General features: G+C 46.1%; 1 pseudogene; it reads right to left on the bottom strand.

The window, feature by feature from the left end:
- LOC149867458 (dynein axonemal heavy chain 11-like) overlaps window positions 1–17,734 on the bottom strand; it is a 291,701-nt pseudogene that overhangs the window by 271,459 nt on the left and 2,508 nt on the right.

The raw sequence follows: 17,734 nt of genomic DNA, 5'->3' as shown, positions 1-17,734 counted from the left end.
TCACCCCTTAGTCACCTCAGGTTTTCTGTCCCTCTGCAAATGTCTCTGGGTTTTGGTAGTTATCTGGATGGCCCCTACATAAATACCCTCCTTTGGGTCCTCTTGGTGCAAGGATTTATGCTCAGCAGTGGAATCTTCCCCCACTTCCCCAGTCTTGTCTAGTTTAAAGCCCTCCTCAGCAAGTTTGCAATTCTCATGGAGAAGAGTTTCTTCCCTCTACCCATGAGGTGGATACCATCTCTTGCATGCAGAATGGTGCCATTGAACTGCATACCAAGGTCAAAGAATCCAAAGCCAACACAGTAACACCAACTCCAAGCCTTTGGTTGACTTCTTCAATGCATTCTTCCCTCCAACGGCCACAGCCTGTAGCTGGGAGGATTGAGGAGAAGACCACTTGTGCTCCTAGTTCCTTGAGCTTCACCTCAATGCCTTGTAATCACTCAGGATTCTCCCAAGGTTGTTTCTTGCCATGTCATTGATGCCCCCATGGATGAGGAGCATGGGGCACAGGTCTGTGGGGTGGACCAGTTTTGGGATCCTTGCTGTTAAATCTCGGATTCTGGCTCCTGGAAGGCAGCACACCTCTCAAGCAAAGGGGTCTGGATGACAGATAGCACCTTCTGTTCCTCACAGCAGGGAGTCTCCCACAACAATCAATTTATGTTGCTTCTTTGGTGGTAGCAGCTGTTCCTGTCTTTTCCTCAGTGCAGCGGATGCCTCTTCTGTTGATGGTATGAGGGCTGCATAGTTGTTGTTTAGGGCTATTGGTAGAGCAACTGATGCACATCGTGGCTTTGGGTCCAATATGATGAATCTCCACTCTCCATCATTAGGGCATCTTGCTGAATCTCACCCTTCTTTCTGGTCTCCATGGCATCTCGAAGGAGCTCACTCTTCTTTCTGGTCTCCATGTCATCCTTTTCCAGGTACAGTGTCTGGCAGTAAGCATCGATGTCCTCCAAGTGCTTCCTGATGTTTCACAGTCTGCTCACCTCCTCCCTCACCTGGCCTTCCAGAGCCTCCACCAGTGAGCACATCCCACAAGTGGGAGTGCCTGTACCCCAGGTCCCAGCCTCCAGCAGGCATGCCAGTCAGTTTCTACAGCCTGGAGTCAAGGGTTCTGTCTGCATGAAGGCCAGGACCATGGACCCCATCTGAGTAGAGGCCCCAGAGGTACCAGGAGGGGGAGGTCCGTCCAGGTCAGGAATCCTTGGGGTGCAGCGCATGCCCATCACCATGTTGCTGGGTGGGCCCTGTTTGCATGGCTCCTTAGATGTTTGTTTGAATAGGAGAGACCAGATGGGTATGATTAACCCCTTGCCCCCCACCTCCATGTGGTCTTCTCCAGCAGCTGCTGCTGTCTGGCAGAGAGGGTTAAGTAGCTCCATGAGTGTTCATAACATGCATGAATTAAACAGGGGTATAGGTTGTAGCCATGTTGGTCTAAGGACATAGACAAACAAGGTTCTTTGGGTAAATCTTATATCTTTTATTAGACCAACTCAAATAGTTGGAAATTTTTCTTAGCAAGCTTTTGGGTATAAATACCCTTCATCAGGCTGAGGAAGCACCTGCAGTTGGTGTGTGCACTTCCTGGATGGAATAAATAGTAAGGAAGCCAGAGACTGGTATGCATGCAAGGAAGGCAGTCAGTGAAGATCTAAACTGGGGAATCAGTGGGTGGGAGACAGGCTGGGGGGTTGGGGAGGAAAGAGAAATTAATGTAGCTAGTAAATAGTGGAGAGGTACCTGGGGAGTCAGATGTTAGGCAGGTTATGTGTCATAAATCTAATGTCTACATTTAGTCCATGATTTTTGTAAATTCCCTTTAAGAATTATAACTGAGAGATTGGAGAGAGAGTGGTTTTCTTGTGAGAAATGTGTCTCAGCAGGTAATTGGGTATTCTTTAGAGCTGTACGAAGCTTTGGTCCCTGATTCAATTCTGCAGAGATTCGGCTCAATTCAGTGGCCGAATCTCTGAATCCAAATCAAATCAAGAGACTTTTTAATTTCTCCAAATTGAATTGGAACCCTCCAAATTGATTCAGAGAGATTTGGAAAGATTTGGAGATCTGGACATAGGCACAGCTTTAAATGTTTTTTCTACATACCTCAAGGTAGCAGGCAGCTTGTGAATGCTCCAAAGGTGGGGCAGATGGAACATGGGGGGGTTGCGCTCAGCAACAGACCCAGAAGAGGACTAGTCCATTTCTGGGCCCACTTGGCAGTGTACTAGGGCCCCCCCTCGTGCCCCACCCCAGTGACTGGTGCCTCCTGGGTCTGTGGGGGGCACCTGGGGTCCCCTGTGGCCAATCACTGAGCTGGGGGGGGCCCCCCATGCTCCTATGGGATGCTCCATCTGCCCTACCATCACAGCATTCATGAGCCATGCCTGGTACCTTGAGGTATGTAGAAAAATCCTGTAAAGCTGTATCTATTTCAGAATAGCTGATTTTCCAAATAATCATTGAATCTTCAGATTTGGATCTGGCTGAATTGAAATAGGGACAGTGATCCGAATCAACTAATCAAATCACTGTCCCCAATTCAGGCTAAATCCAAATCCGAATCGAATATGGCCCATTTCACATACCCCTAGTATTCTTATCTTTAATAGATTTCTAGTGCGTGTTCATTCTGATGTGCAGTTGTTGTTTGGTCTCTCCTATGTGCTTTCCATCAGGAAATTTGGTGCATTGACTGAGATACGTTACATTTCTGGAGGTGCAGCTGTAAGATGCAGGAATGATGATGGTTCTGTTGTAGGGTATAGTAATTGTAGGGGTGGTAGAGATATATTAGCAGGTTTTATATTTCTTGTCATGGCATGGTCTAGATCCATTTGGTGAGTTTTGGGCCACAGGAAGTTTGCTTCTGGTGATGAGGTTAGCAAGGTTCAGTGCTTGTTTGCATAAAGGCACTACATGGGTGTGCAGATGGGTACAAACAGGCTCAGCACATGAAGAATCAAGAACCTGCATTCCTAAGTGATAGCACTAAGTCTCTGTATAAAACATGTTTCTTAGTTCAAGCTGGCTAAATAGACTAAACTCATTCAAAATAAAATCTGTGCAAAGAAAACACACTTGTAGTTCTCATACAAATTGGGAGGCCAAGTTACAGGCTATGGAGGAGTTTAATCTTTAACTCAGCTACTAACTCATAAAAACCACAGCCTGCTTTTCTCCACTAGTATTTTACCTCCACCTAGCTAGTTTGGCATATGAACAACTTTTTTCCTAGTGACAACACAGACATGCAGTTCCTGTGAAAAATTAGCCCTGATATTGATAGGAAGGCAGAGGTTGCAAATGTCTTGCCTTCTTAAGAAGGGAAGTTGTAGTGCAGGTTGTAATCAAGAGAGCCCCAAGCCAGAGGTTCAGATCTAGATCTCAACTTGCCCATGGCTGAGGTGTAAAGGTTTTGATTTGAAGGCAACCCTAAATTGTTTAGGTATTTCAGGTAGACCACTATAGCAAACCATAACTAGGTTTGGAGCCGAGGTATTTCAAGAGAATTTTAGGAAGGATTATAGCTCATGCCTCCCTCCCCAAGTTCCCCAGAGGAATTTTACAAGTTGCACAATCCTTTTAGATGGCTCCAGGAGGTTGTCAGATGCTTGTGTCATTGGTGGGTCCAGAGGGAGCCCAGGAATATGGCCTAGCTTCTGACCAATCTCATTTGACATACCACAAGCATAGCCCTACACTCCCCTGAGTGATTCACCAGTGATTCACCTTTGCAATTAGGCATTATAGCCAAGTGGTCACTCTGCTGTTGGTTAGGAATAGCTCCTGATATCAGCCAATCTCAGGGTGTTGTTACAAGCTAAGGCACTTAAAAAGGGAAAGTTCACACATTAAAGGGTATTAAAATGTGCTAAGTACCCTCTAGGGTGTGTTCACACAGGCAGGCATGTGCACTTGGAGCAGCTCAAATAGGAGCGGCAGAAATTTGAGCCAGGGATTTTTGCTTCAGCACACATGCCTTCCATGTGGGACAAGTTGTACCAATTGGGGCAAAATAACCCTGCCCAGCTCCTCTCAGATCTGCAACCAAGGGGAGCTAGAACCTGGGGCCAGCACCTGTGCTGGCCCCAGCAGTATAAATAGTAGGGCTGTGCAAAATTTCGCCGTCAGTTTTGTTTTAACTCTGTTTCGACCTGTTTTAAGGTCAAAACAGCAAATCAAAATGAAACAGATGTGGTTGAAACAGCCTTGAAACAAAACGAGGCAAGCCAAAACTTTTCACCATTTCAACTCTGTTTTGACGTTTCGCCCATAGGCTATAATGGGGAAGGTTGAAACAGCCTATAACTTTGTCATTTCTGTCCAGATTCAAATGAAACTTTTAGAAATGGTAGCCACTTCTGAGGGCATGAAGCATGCCACATTTCAGGAAGGTAGATATGGGGGGTTCGGAGGAACTTCACCCCAAAGTCATGAGAGCCAAACTTATGTCATGTGTATGTGTTAATCCACAGTGCGGTCAAAACTACAGAGATGGTAGCCCCTGCAGAGGTCACAAAGCCTGCCAAGTTTCAAGAAGATAGGTGTAGGGGTTTGGGGAAACTGCACCTCAAGCTGCAGACAAGCAAAACTCATGACATGGGCAACACTGTGTGTGTTAAGGCACAGCAGGGTGAAAGCTGCAGGGATGGCACTCCTGCTGAGGCCACAAAGCCTGCCAGCTGTCGAGGAGATAGATGCAGGGGTTCTGGGGCCCTGCACCTCTGGCTGCTAACAGGCAAAACTCATGTCATGGGTACTTACGCAACTGTGTCTGTCTTGGGGCACAAGGGATGAGAAACTACTGCAGGCCTGGCTGCTAGGCCTTGCTGCGGCCACAAAGCCTGCCAGCTATCAAGAGATAGGTGCAGGGGGAATGTGGGTTCTGGGGCCCTGCATCCCTGGCTGCTGACAGGCAAAACTCATGACATGGGTGCTTGTGCAACTGCTGCCTCTCATCAGGCAGCAGAACTGAAGATCCCCCATCACTTGCCACCATAGACCTGGGGGTAATAATTGACCACAGTATGAACATGAGCTGGCAGTGCAATGCTGTAGCCAGCAGGGCCAACAATATGCTGGCATGCATCAATTGATGCATCTCCAGCAAAATCATTGCAAAGAAGTGATTATCCTGCTCTACTCAGCACTGGTGAGACTGCAGCTGGAGTTCTGGGCTCCGTACCTTAACAAGGACATGGTAAAGCTTAAGAGAGTCCAGAGAAGGGTTACCCATATCATCAGAGACTTGCATGGCAAGCCATATGAGGAAAAACTGAGGGACCTGGGACTCTTCAGCCTGAAAAAAAGAAGGCTGAAAGGGGAGTTGGTAGTAGCTTACAGCTACATCAGAAGCGTACATCTAGGACTCAGTGAACAACTGCTCAACAGGGCACCCTTGGGGAAAACTAGCAGTAATGGTCCCAGTCTGGATACCCTAGTTGTGAAGTAACTTCTCCTAATGTTGAGCCTCAAATGAGCCTGAAACGATCTTCCAGGAGTTTGTTGTCTCAGCAGGGGCTATCTTTCCTGTAGTTTTCACCCCACTGTGGCTTAACACATACATGTGACATAAGTTTTGCTCTCAAGATTTTCAGGTGCAATTTCTCTGAACCCCCTGCACCTATCTTCTTGAAGCTTGGCATGCTTCATGCCCTCAGAAGAGGCTACCATTTCTGCAAGTTTCATCCAACTCAGGCCAGAAATGACAAAGTTGTAGCCTGTTTTGGCCTTCCCCATCATATCCTCTGAGCGAAACGTCGAAAGGGGGTCAAAACGGCTAAACGTTTTGACAGAATGGAACAGCTGTTTCGACTCAAAACAAAAGTTGAAACAGAACACTGTTCCATCAAAACATCAAAATGCTGGTTGAAAAAGAACACTTCCATTTTGCACAGCCCTAATAAATAGCTCCCCTGTGCTGGCTCCAGCAGTATAAAAACCTGACCTGGCGAGCAGCTCAGGAATATTTGCCCCTTCTGAGGCCCAGCCACTTGGTATCTGGGAACACTACCCTTTGTACCAGCTGGACTGCTGAAGCAGCCCTAACCTGGAGAGGCCCCTGCCCCCTCTACCTACTACAGCAGTCTGGCAGTGGGGGCTGATCCCTGGCCGTGACCTGCTGTCACCTGCGACAGCATGTGGCCCCAAGGCTGCCAGACCTGCATGGGGACTGCAGGGCTGCCGCAGATGCATCTGCACACCTCTGGGCCAGCTGCCAGTGGGGTTTCATAGTTTCATAGTTGGTAGGGTCGGAAAGGACCTGAGCAGATCATCAAGTCCAACCCCCTGCCATGGCAGGAAAAAGTACTGGGGTCAAACAACCCCAGCAAGGTGTTCGTCTAGCCTCCTCTTAAAGACCCCCAGGGTAGGAGCCAGCACCGCTTCTCTTGGAAGTTGGTTCCAGATCCTAGCTGCCCTGACTGTGAAGTAGCACCTCCAGATGTCTAGTCTGAATCTACCCTCTCCCAGCTTGTGACCGTTATTTCTAGTCACTCCTAGTAGTGCTCGGCAGAGCAGGGACTCCCCCAATACCTGCTGGTCCCCTCTGACTAGTTTGTAACAGGCCACTAGATCCCCCCTCAGCCTTCTCTTGTGGAGGCTGAACAGGTTCAGGTCCCTTAGCCTCTCCTCGTAGGTCCTGCCCTGCTGCCCCCTGATTATGCGAGTGGCCTTCCTCTGGACCCTCTCCATGTTGTCCACATCCCTCTTGAAGTGCAGAGCCCAGAATTGGATGCAGCACTCCAGCTGCGGCCTGACCAGTGCCACACAGAGGAGGAGGATCACCTCCTTGGACCTGCTCAAGAAGCATCTGTGGATGCATGACAAGGTATGGTTGGCCTTCCTGACCATATCCCCACACTGCCGACGCATGTTCAATTTGGCATCAAAAGTGATTCCAAGATCCTTTTCTGCCTCTGCACTGACTAGAAGGGAGTTCCCCAACCTGTAGGTAAGCTGCTGGTTCTTCCTCCCCAGGTACATCACCTTGCACTTGTCAGTGTTGAAACCTGACCTGTTCTCATCCGCCCACCCCTGTAACCTGTCTAGGTCTGATTGCAGCCTATTCCTCCCTTCTAGCATGCCCACATCCCCCCACATCTTAGTGTCTTCAACAAATTTTAACAGGGAGCTTTTTACTCCCTCGTCCAAGTCACTAATGAAGATGTTAAACAGTGCGGGCCCAAGGACCGAGCTCTGAGGGATCCCACTGCCCACATCCCTCCAGGTCGAAAATGCACCACCACTCTGTGGGTGCATCCCTCTAGCCAGTTAGTGACCCATTTGACTGTGTAGGTGTCAACACCACAGTCTCCTAGTTTTTTAATGAGAATGGGGTGAGAGACAGTGTCGAAGGCCATTCTAAAGTTCAGAAAGACTACGTTCACTGCTACACCTGCATCCAAAGATTTTGTGACCTGCTCATAGAAGGCCACCAGGTTGGTCTGACTGGACCTGCCTCTAATGAACCTGTGTTGGTTGCCCCTAAGCATAACCTCCCCCACTGGCCCCTCATGGACATGTGCCAGGATAATTCTGTCAAAAAGCTGTGCCTGTGCAGTTAGTCTCTATGTGGCACTACTGCCATGTGTGCCACTGCCCTGGCATATGGGCAGCTATCGCCCAGAAGATGTTCCAAGTGTGGTGGCCTGCTTTGAACTGTCAAAGCATGTCCTCCTGGGCCCAAGTGGCCAGGAGGTCAGCCACCTCCTGCTGGGTCCTGGGTGCAAGCCTTCTGCAGGCTCCTCTGCCTGGGTCCTGTCATCTGCCTCACTAGCAGTTATACTGGGGGTCCCTATTTAAAAACTGAAAAATATCAGATAAAAAAATCCCAAATTCACCCTTAAAATATGCCCAAATCCATATTCTTCCACAATTAAAACAAAAAAACCCACTATATATATACACACAGAGAGCGAGCGAGAGAGAGATCAGTTGGGCAATGTTTTATTGATATACTTACAATGTTAAAGCATTTTGGAAGCCTACCAGTGTCTCTATCATCATAATAAAATAAATTCTAAATATTTATGTTTGATGTTTTCTTTTGGTTTACTTATCATTGAGCTCCCCCTTACCCCTTCACTAACTAAGATATGGAGACATCCATTCAGCCACAGTTCCTTCCAGCAGGTCTCCTTCTGTCTGGCAGCTGGGCATACTGGGTGTGTGATGGGGGATGTGGAGTTTGCAGGAGGGGATTGGAAAGGGGTGTGGGGGGATGTGGGTGGGTGGGTGTTTGGGGGATGTGGGCGTAAGCAAGTGGGTGTGTAGGGGGATTGTGGGGGGACTGTGGGTGTGGGAGACTGTATGAGTGGGGCTGCTCAGGAGGGATGGGCCCTCTGCACCTCACAGCAGGGTACAGGCCCCCCCACAGCACATAGATGCCCCTCCGCAGGGTCACAGCCCCACTTGCAGGGCTACAGCTCCCCCCTGCGGGGCCCCAGCCCCCCCATAGCACCCACATGCCACCCTACATAGCTCACATGCACCCCTGCTGGGGCTACACCCCCCCCCATGGCCCACCCCACCTCCTGCAAGGCACTCAGCTCACCTCCTCCACAGCAGTGGCTGTGGGGTGCTCAGAGCCCACTGCAGCCAGAGCCTCCAGCTGCATGGTGCATCCTTGGTGCCTCAGAGCCAGCACTGCTTCTGCCACTCATCCCAGGGCCAAGCTGGCTCACTGCAGCCTGACAGTGTGCAGGGCCCATGGCAGCAAGACGTAGCTTGGTGTGACACATCGTCCCCACACACAGTGCCAGACCTCAGGTGACAGCCTGAGCAGCCCAGTGTTGTCTGAAGTGACACAGCCCCACATGGCACTGTGGTGAGCCAGCCTGGTCCCAAGACAAGTGGCAGAGGTAGCACTGGCTCTGAGGCACCAGGGATGTGCTGTGCCACTGGATGCTCTGGCCGCAGTGGGCCCTGAGTGCCCCACAGCTGCTGCGGAGGAAGGGGTGAGTTGTGGTCACTGCATGGGGGTGGGGCTGGGACCCAGCAGGAGACCCATGCCTCCTGACCAGCCTCCTCACCCCCACACAACCCCCAAACAGGACTCCCCCTCCCCCGCAATTCCCCCTACCCTTCAGTCCCTACTTACTGGGGACAGCTCCACAGCAGAGGGCACCATAGAGATGCTCTGGCTCAACACGAACATTTTTTCACTCAGTGTGCCTCTTGCAGCATCTCAAACACATGTGCGCTCATCTGGATGCACCCTAAGTGTCTTAAAGTTATGCCACTTCAGGCAAGGGTCACCTTTGAGCCATTCTATCTAGCTTGAGATAGTTGTTCATCTGCTCCATGCAGATAAAATGACTGATTTGCAATCATCCAACATCCCAGGATGCATGGTTCTCAGCCCCTCTACCCCTAACAAACTTTCCATCCTGCCAAGCTCTACTGCCTGCCAGGAAACTTTGGGGGTAGGGGGCCGTGGTTTTCCCCCTCATCCTCCCACGTTCCTGGAAGGGGGCAGAGGGATGGGGGGAGAGCTATCTAGTGCCAAGCATGGAGCCCAGGAAGGTGTGCTTTCCTGGGGTCTATACTGTTATTGTAGTTGACCCCCAGCAGCTCCACACTGAGAGAAGAGCCACCCAGTGACAAGAGCATGGAGCCCAGGGAGGCATGCTTCCCAGGGGTCCATGCTATCACTACACTTAACCCCCAGGGCCGCACTCCCAAGGGAGGGATAAAGCCCTGGCTCCTGGCCATGCCCCTGCTCGCTAGGCCCTCTAGTAGCAAGTCAGAGTTGTGCAGGTAAGAGATGGCATTAAGCCTTAACCTGTGACTGCTCTGAAACTTTTCTAACTGTAACACTGCATACAATTCCAAAGATTTAGAATGATTTAAAGGTAACCTGTAACACCACCCTTACAGTTACATAGAGCTGGATTGGGCCCATGTTCTGGAGACCTGCAGCCAGGGTCACCCAAGTTTAGAAGGCAGGGTAGATTTGTACCTTATAGATTAATTGAAGTAGAAGCCCAAACCAGCTCTGGGCAGCTCAATATTATGACACCTTTCTGTCACAATGGTATGCCATCATCTGAAGTCCTGTTCTCCAGTGATAAAACATGAGCAAGTCCCACTGAATTCTAACAGCACGATTTGTATCCTGTAGCTGAAAGATTAGGCTTCTGGATCACTAGCCACTTCAACATTTAAGATAATTATTTTTCCAATTCAGCATTCCTGCTTTCTCTTGGAAAGAGCAGAGATCAAGGAAAAGGAACAAAACCTTAGTCTTCCTCAGAATAATACTCCCCCTTTGGAAGCAACAGTAATTTTTTTCAATGTTAGATGTGGAAGGAGTTGGAGGTTTTCTTAGAGCCCATGAAAATAGGATGCTACAAGCTGCAGCAAGCCACTACGCATGCTTTCTTCACACAGTTCTTCCTGCTTCTCGTTGTATCAAACCTATGGTGGGCAATAACTGAGGCAAAGTATGTGAGGGCTTTGTCCTAAATGCAGATACCCTGACTGCCAATAAATTTTTACATTTTATTATTAGGTACATACATATTCATGCACAGTCCATTAATATGTACACACACATGTGAGGCAGGGACAGAAGGGAAGGAAAGCTTCTCTTTCAATTCCTTCTTAAAGTTTACCATTGACGTTCAGAATTCCAGTTTTTCTAAAGGTCAGTGAGAGAAAAGGACTTGAAAATGATAGGATAATTAGAGACAGATCACCATCAAACAGTGTATTGATGTGTTTCTCCAGCATCTGTTTTTCCTTATTTTTTTTCCTTCTCTCTCTGTTCTTTAATCATTTTTGGTTACATGTTCATAAATAATTTAGTATTGTCATTTTAAAATATACTGTTATTCAAATGAGAAAATCTGGCTTTAAAAAAAAAACCATGCAGTGACCACATGGTACTGAACACAAATAGAATGGAATTAATTTTCAAGGGTTTTTTTCTTTTATTCTTTTCTTAAACCAATTGTTTAAGGGCCCCCTAATTCCAGCTAAATCAAACCACAACTCACATTATGCAATTCTCTCCTCCTTTTAAGTGAAGTTAGAAGTAAGACTAACACCTGTAGTCCCCACGGCAAACACTGAATAAAGATATGAGGCCTTACCTGCACAAAGAACACCAGGTCCCATAAGACTTCAGTAAACTAACATCAGTGCAGCACTGTTTTAGCTGCTTAAATTCTGGTACTCTCACTTCAAAAGGTCTGGAGTTTCCTGATGTCTTTTCATCTCCCTTCGGAGACTGCAGTATCTTTATGGGTCTGCCTGGGCATCATTTTATAATTTTTTATCTACCTGATGGAGCAATATTTTGCACATACTTGTTAAGGATAGCTTTGTTTGCCCTGAATTTTCTTTTATTTACTCCACCCCTCCACCCCTTTCTTTCATGAGCAGATATCATGAAGACATGGTAACTGGAAAAATCATTTTGTTTAAAACAAGGAAGCTACACTGCGTTGTTTGTTCAGGAGAATGCTTTCTTTTTCCAACACGTTCAGTGCCAGCCAGCCACTAGGAGAGAGATTAACAAGACAGTGCAGCAACTTCCTCACCACAGCAGGCCTACTCTGCACAAACATGAGAAAAGGAGGAAGGTTCACCCACCTCCTTGACCTCTTAGGAAGAAGCACATGTCTGAGATTCACAAACAGGCTAACGCTGAGAATCTCTGTAAGAAGTTGCTATTTACCTCCTGGTGACAGTCACTTGCCAGGGGTTATTTTACATCTCTGTCACTCATCAGTTGTGGTTAAAACTTTTACAAAGGCAGTCATTCCCCTCAGAGAAATGGCCACAGGGAGTGTCCCTGGCACCAAGTAGCCAAAGAACTTTCCTCCAATCTTGTGGCAACTCAGGTATTTTTAAAAGCCTATCATGAAGGACCTTGTTGGAAGCTTTTTGAAAGTCCAGATACATTATGTCAACTGGATTCCTCATGTCTATGTCTCCATCCTCAAAGAACCCAATCTCCAAACTGGAAAGGCAGGATTTCACTTTACACAAACCATGCTGACTCTTCCCCAACAAATCATATTTGTCCACGTGACTACAAGTACTCCTGGGGGGTGCCCCCCACAGACCCAGGGGGCACCTGTTGCCAAGCAGGGAGGTGAGGGGGGCAAGCTCTGCAGCGGACCCGGAAGTGGACCAGAAGTGCTTGTGGTCCACTTCCAGGTCCGCTGCCAAGCACACTGGGGACCCCACCGCGTTCCCGTGGCACACTCCATCTGCTCCACCATTGCAGCATTCATGACCTACCTGGTACCTTGAGGTATGTAGAAAAAACATTTAAAGCTGTGTCTATGTCTGAATCATTGAAGCTTTCCAAATCAACTCGGAGAGATTAAAGGGTCCTCTGATTCGATTTGGATCAGAGATTCAGCTGCCAAATCAAGCCAAATCTCCACCAAATCAAATCAGCAACCAAAGCTTCACACAGCCCTACTTCTTACCTACTCAGACCGGGATTATCTCATGGATTTACATGGGGATTTTGCTTTTCTAAATTAAATGCCCCACCCATTTAATTTTTAACAATGAAAGGCCACCAGCCCACTATTCCCAAGCAATCCTGCCACAACAAATCAATTGCAGGGGAAAATGCTGACATGGAAACAGACTGCCAGATCCAGGCTTTATCACACAACCGGCTGCAATAAAAAACATATATTCCTTAAAAATTAGGAATATACTTTAACAACAAGGCATTTTACTCACTTTAAAAAGGAGATTCACAGCTCAGTAATTCACTTACAGTCAAGTTTAGAAAAAGATTTGGAAGCCTTCCTCCTCAAGATAGTATTTCTCAAGACAGTATTTCTCACTCAGGTGTTTGGAACAGTCAGACACACTCAGCTGAAATACTCTGATTTAAGATCTAGTTTAAAGAGCAAGACCCATTTCTGTCTCATATTACTCAGTTTCACATTATAAAGCACTCTGGTTTTTGACAGAATGAGCTACATACATCAGTAAATAATATTAATGTATTCTGTAGAGTGACTGTAAGCTGTGACAATGCTTTCCCAAACTATTTACAGTGACAAAAGTGTCATAATAATTCATAAAAGCAATGGATATATTTACTTTATCCATAAGCTTGTAAATATCCTCAGCATCAAACCTAAAAATGATTTCATTTTTAAATCTGTTTCTAAACTCGTGCTGTTTAACCTAAAAGATACAATATATTTACTGAAGGAGGGCTCCATAGAGGTTAAATAGGTGATCCATGGAGACTATACCATAACTTTTCCGTAGCTGCCATTCATTAAATATGTTCCATCTCATGAACCATGAATCATTTCATTTTAAGTACTCTTTTATTTCCTTTAAATTTACCTAAAACTTTATTAGATTCGGCCCATACAGCCCTGACAGACAGGCCGCATACATTTAAGACATTCCCAGTGGAGAAGCATAAAACATTTAAAATCTATATTTGATCTGACAACAGCAGCAGCGTGTTTGAATTAGAAACAGATTAGACATAATTGAAGATAAAGAGGACGCAAGCATCACTCCCATTTTGGTGAAGTGGGCTTTAAATTATCAGATTCATCCAGAATACATTACCAAGAAACATTGAATTGTTATCTTTAGACAGCCTTTTCTAAGAGTTTACAATTTCTCAGTTCAGTGAAGCTTACCACCAGCTTGTTATCAGAACAAAAAACGAAAAATCATTCGGTTCAGAGCACAGAACTGATCTCACCTCAAAAGTACACATTTTCTTCTGATAACAGACACTTCATTGGACTGCAGAGGTGCCACTTCATGCTTTACAGTGAAGGCAATCTTTTTAAGGTTCTTCCACTTTTCAGGTAATTCCTAACAACATTACAAACAGATATTGTTTGTCAGTCGCACCTCAAACAACCCTCTCCATACAGAAACACATACACGCCCCCCCCCATCACCACTTCTTATTTTTCTATGCCAGTTGACTTTGTTTCATTCACTCTCAACTTCTTTATTTAATGCTAAACATGGACTCATTACTCATGTTAATTTGCAAACTGTAATTAATGCAAAAGACTAAACTTTGTTTATAACAGTTTGTGTTTTCCACTTAAAACATATTTCTCTAACTTGACTTTGAAAATATACCCCAGCAATTCAATTATGCTACACATTATACATCATGTGAGCCTTAAGACAATACATATTTTACTTATTTGACTCAATAATGCAAACATTTGCTATTAAATAAAGTTTACCTCTTGTGACTTTCTTAGTATTATATCCAATAACCCATAGCTTTACGTATCAGTTTGGACCTCATTTTCCCAGGAACTCAGCTGTGTAGCAGCAAGGATGTGTTTCACATCCAGCTGTGTGCCAATGAGGACCCTGGTTTCACACATCACCAAGCCCTAACTACTCTACAGAAAATACTTGTTGCTGACAATAGGTGTCAGCAACCAGGGCACCTGAACTATTGTTGAATACAAAGACAAGCCCCGTCCAATGTCCTTTCAGTGGAGATGGTTAAATCCTGCAGTGAGAGAGAGCTACACAAAAGCAGCACAGACAAGGATTGTAAGTAACCTGGCTTGGTCTTGAACCTCAAAGTACCCTGCTGAATTCAATAGTTTGACTTAAGTAGATCATATTGCCACTTCATACTCCTATTGCTTAAAAAACCCAAATAACCCAGATTTTTTATTCTGATTTGACATAGTATTTGCCATTAACTTGGGCTACAAGTTTAATAGACGTGAGCAAGTCATTGATACTGCATCATAAATAAGGACACAAAGAAATCTCCATCTATAAATTGCACCTTAAAGATGATATTTCCATAGCAAAACTATGTTTTCCAAAAAAGTAATCAGACTTCATGAAAGATGAGAATTGAACGTAAAACCACCTTTATGAAAGATTCATCATTTTCACGCCCTGTGTATGACTGAAAACTTCTGAGAAATCATGATAGGGAGAAAAACCTATCAGTTTGTGCTTTTTAAGTTAGAATAATCCAATTCTATGCAGAAACAGTTCAGCACAGAAACCTCCCTATTGTGAAAACAAAGCAGAATAGAAAATTTGAAGAATCCACTTTCTGAAGAATCTTATTCATAAGAATTGACACTGAGATTAAATTTAACCTACAAGGTCTTAACTGATTCAGTGTGGGAAACAGGAATTTGATTTCACCAAAAAAAACCCAAGTTTAAAATTCAATTTTAAAACATGTTCATGAAAAAACAGACACATCCCCAGAGTAGACTAGTAGTTCAAGGCATTTGGCTGGGATGTGGGAAATCTTGAGTCAAGCCCCTGCCCTGAATCCAGGAGGGAAGACACTTGAATTTGCCTCCCATATCCCAGGCATATATGCTCTGACCATCAGGTTTTGAAGCCTCTTTTCTTCTCTCTGCCAGCTTTAGTTTTAGCCTTGGAGAATTCTTTTGAATGATTACACAGTTTTATTCCTCCTGACCTAATGAAAATCTAAATACAGAATGGAAGTTTATTTTTTTCAAGCACTTCTCTGAAATTGTGTGACACAGACACCTTTTACTTCGAAAAGGAAAGTGGTCTGCACCAGCAGATTCCTCCCATCTCATACCACTTGCTACTTAGTTATAGGGGATGGATTGCTTTGTACAGAACCTCAGTCCCCTCACGTTACACTCACCTATACTGCAGAGGAAGGAGGAGGTTGCTGTTCTCCCGCATTCATTGACATATGATATTCATAAGCTTTTTCAGGGAGTAAGGATTGGTCTTGCTCCCTTTTGCAGGTATTTAAAGCTTGACCCCTTATGTTTGTAGAGGATGTAATAATGCCTTGTAGGGCTGTGCAAAGCTTCAATCCTTGATCCAATTCAACGGAGATTGGCCCGATTCAATGGCTGAATCGCCGAATCCAAATCAAATCAGGAGACCCTTTAAACTCTCCCAAATCGATTCGGAGAGATTCAGGAAGATGCAGAGATTCAGACATAGACACAGCTTTAAATGTTTTTTCTATATACCTCTAGGTAGCGGGCAGTTCATGAATGCTGCGATCCTGGGGGGCATGGAGTGTCCCACAAGAGTGTGGGGGGGTCCCCAGCGTGCTCAGCAGCAGACCCAGAAGTGGACCAGAAACACTTCCTGTCCACTTCCAGGTCCATTGGAGAATGCGCTGAGGGGCCTCTCTGCGCCACTCCTGGCTTAGTGACTGATGCCTCCTGGGTCTGGGGGGGGGCACCCAGGGTCACCCTGCAGCTGATCGCTGAGCCAGGAGGATACGGGGGGGGCCCTGGCATGCTCCCCAGCAGACCCGGAAGTGGGCCAAAAGTACTTCCAGTCCACTTCCAGGTTCGACGCCAAGCACATGGGGGGGCCCCTGTGCTCCTGTGGGACGCTCCATCCACCCCAGCATTCACAAGCTGCACTAGTACCTTGAGGTATGTAGAAAAAGCTGTGTCTATGGCCAAATCACTGATTCTCCAAATCAGCATCAAAACTTCAGATTCTGATTTGGCCAAATCAAATCAGGGACTATGATCCAAATCAACTAATCAAATCACTGTCCCCAGTTTGAGCCAAATCTGAATCGAATACGGCCCATTTTGCACACCCCCAACGCCTTGTATGTTGATCTATTCCAGCACAACGATGAAAACCACCTAATTCCCATGAATAGTGAACGTGCCAACAGTCCTGCATAGCAGCAGAATAAAGGCTCTACAGCTCCAAGAACAGCTCCAAGAACTACAAAATTACTGTCCAACTAATGACCCACACACGCGATGCAGGGAAGGGGGAAGGGTTCTACACTCATGTGCAATACAACAAAAGTGCATGGGGAGGAGGGAACAGTGAGCGCAGCCAGAGGGTCCTTGGCTCACACTAGTGCCTTCCACAGGGTATGGGACCCTTGCTGGAGCTGCCTATGCAGCATGTTGCTCCTGGCTGCTTGGAAGCTGGACAGCCCTGGCCTACAGCATTTCTAAGGGAAGCTGGCGAGTAACTCAAGCCACAGAACTAGGGTCAGATGGGCTTGCAAAATGTTACATGAGTGAAATATTATTCTAAATTTTTAACACAGGATTTGGAATGACGTTTTGACTTCCATTATTTTAGTAAAACATTCCCTTTCACCCTAGAAGTGGAAACACAGTGCTGCCTGGTATGAGAACTAGAACCAAACAATGAGCATTTGGGTGAAACTGTATGATCTGTGTTGTATGAGAGGCAAGACTGGAGGACCTTTCTGGTCTTAAATGTATGTATTTATTAACTGGTTTGTTTAGTTATCCAGAGTTAAATGGCTATTGTAAACAAGAAGCATAATTGGCAAAAAGTCCACTACATTTTCAAATCCCTTGAGTTTCTATGGCTTAGAGTGCTATAGATAAGCCCCTTCTATATTTAGCTATTGATTCATTAGTGACCTTTTCATTTACATCTGCTGTGGGTGATAAACCACCTGCTTCCCGCCAGTGTAACTAGGATGGGGCAAGGGGGGCACCAGCCCTGGCTGCCAATTTAGATGGTCCCCAGAATGCCAGCCCCTGGGGAGCCCACACCCCAACAACCGCAGGAAGGCAGCCTCCAGGTCCCAACAGTAGCAGTCAGATAAGCCATTTGCCTGAATTCCCCTCTCCTCCTCCCCAACTCTGAAACCTTGTTCTCAGGTGTTTGGCACAACACCCCCCATCCCCTCCTACCTTGATCTCTACCCAGGGCACAAATATTGTTAGTTAAGTCTCTGCTTCGTACAGTCTTTCCA

The sequence above is a fragment of the Crocodylus siamensis genome, chromosome 4 (assembly GCF_052110815.1).
Source record: "Crocodylus siamensis isolate JL-2025a chromosome 4, ASM5211081v1, whole genome shotgun sequence".
In the NCBI taxonomy this organism is placed as follows: Eukaryota; Metazoa; Chordata; order Crocodylia; family Crocodylidae; genus Crocodylus; species Crocodylus siamensis.
This window is presented reverse-complemented; position numbering and strand designations above follow the sequence as displayed.